A 2415-nucleotide genomic window follows, 5' to 3' on the forward strand; every position below is an offset into this window, starting at 1 on the left:
CCCTCTGCATAACAAAGGGCCCGGTGACCTGGAGTCCAGCCACGGGACTGGACACTCAGATGCACGGCAGGAGATGATGACCCTGACTCCTGTCCTTTCTTTGGGGACCCTCCTCAGAGGCACCACCTCAAACTGATATTTTGTTATTTAGTTGTTGCAGCAAGATTAAAGGATTTGAAGGATCTGGATGTCTGTGCTATGGGAAACCTGGGGTTGAGCCGGTAAAGAAACCTGGTCTGACTGTGGCTGCTGGATGATCCCACAGTGAATTTTCCTTGACATTCTACCATACCCCGGAGCCAGCCTTGTATAGTTACATTTTTTTTTTAACCCAGGAAAACCTTCCTCCTTGGTATCATACTTAATTTTTTAAGTGGTCACCAATAAAAGTTCAAGGATTATATTCCATATTCCAAATTATATTCCATAATTTTTGTGTAACGGTAAGGACATAAAATTTGCTTGAGGTTTTTGAAGGAAAAAAAATTAATTCCTCCACACGTAAAACTAAGTAAACAAACAAAAAACAAGCAAACAAACAAAACCCCAATAAAAAACCAAATAGTGTAGATGCCAATGATTATCATTTAATAAATATGGAAAGAATGGTGCTTTGCTTAATATAAAAGCATTTATTTCAAGGCCAGTAAACTTCAGCTAGCAATTCTGTCTCAAGTGTGGGTACCTTTCTGACCACACAGAGAGAGGTCAGAGACCCTACGACTATAACCACTTCAGTCCCCCACAGCAGAGTGATTTTTGCAAGGGTCTGGCATCAGACTGCATGGACTGAATACTGAGTGAGCCCTCAAGCTCTAATACCAGCAGTATGGATGCAGATATGGATTAGAAGAACAAAGTAAAACTTTCTGGCATTTAGTATAAAATTTATTTAGCCCATGTGGCCACATAACGCTCTATCACTTAATAACAAAGAGAAGTCAATCCAATAATAATGTTAAAATTACTGGCATTCATGCTACTGATTAGGTAGGAATAATATATCTGTTTTTAACTTCTGGTGTTTCCCAACCAAGTTACCCCTTTATGTATTTTAGGACCACTGAAACAACGGGGATAGATGTGGTACAAACATTGCTGGACATAACACCAATTCTGAACAGCATGTGCATCATATTGCCTACAACCTGTATGCCTCACTAGGATTAGTACAAGCACATTAAAAGTAAGTGATACACTTGTTTTGTGCCCAGTACACTGAAATATGTTCTTTACAATAGCTTGCAAGAGGTAAATCCCACACTTGTAAAATTACACGGCCAAGTTTCACTTTGGGCAAACTTCCTTCTTCGGTAAAACCATTAAAAATAATTTCATTAGAATTTTAAATTCCTATCCAACCCTTGTTAAAGTTATGGGAACAAAAGCATTATCACTAGGTCATGGGGAGATACATTATATTGTCATTTAATAATATAATACATGACAGATTTGGAAATAAATGTATTGTTTTGGAAAAACAAGGAGATTTATTTCAAGTAGTCTGTGTTTATGAATATAATTTTTGGGTTGAATAAGTAGAATAAAATTTTAGGAACAAACTATTTCAGTTAAAATTACTCTAAAGTCATTACATTGGCACAAGTGAGTGAGTTGCCGAAATGGTAACTCCTACAAGGATTTAAAGCCTTCCAATGGTGAGCTGAGGTTGCCCCAGGACTAAACACTGTGAGAGTGTGTATCCTCTGAACTTCAAAGATGTAGCAATTTGAAATACATCAACAAGATAAAATAAGGTTAAAACAAAATATCCTGGAATTTTTTACATTTGGACAATAAGTAAAGCGTTCTATTTTGCAAGGCAGGATTTTTCCTTTCCTATTTCGGAGATGTGTCAGCTATTCATGCGGATAAACACTCCATGAAAAATGAGTCCTTCAGGAATGATTGCTAATTTTCAAAAGAGTTCTCCCACTTTCAAGACTATGTACTTCCTAAAATGCAAAGTATTGTGAAATATCTCTTTTCCTGTTTCTCAGACATTTTAAAAAGTATTCACTAAAAGTTGGAGAAGATAGAAGGGGGATGGAGTGCCACATAATTAAAATAGTGAGATGGGCCCTGTTAAACTTTACACTGCCTTTAAGGAAGCATGCTGAATAGTCCCACCTAGTCCAAAATAGTCCTCTTGAAACTTTTCACCTGAGAGAACATCTTGCTCAGTTAGAACCAGAGGCTTCCACATATCACTCCTGTGAGACACCTAGAAATTGATGAGGTATTCACAAAAGGCTAAATCATTTTCAAAGATGATTATGGCCAAAAAATCTTTTTCAAAATTTAACATTTTAAACAAGTTCAACTTTTCTGTCTGCATTGGGCCCTACATCAAATGAGGTGGCTTAAAAAAATCACACTCTATGTAGAATTAAAAAGAAAATGAAACTTGTAAAG

This window comes from Manacus vitellinus, unplaced genomic scaffold (assembly GCF_001715985.3).
Source record: "Manacus vitellinus isolate BGI_N305 unplaced genomic scaffold, ASM171598v3 scaffold_89_pilon, whole genome shotgun sequence".
Taxonomy (NCBI): domain Eukaryota; kingdom Metazoa; phylum Chordata; class Aves; order Passeriformes; family Pipridae; genus Manacus; species Manacus vitellinus.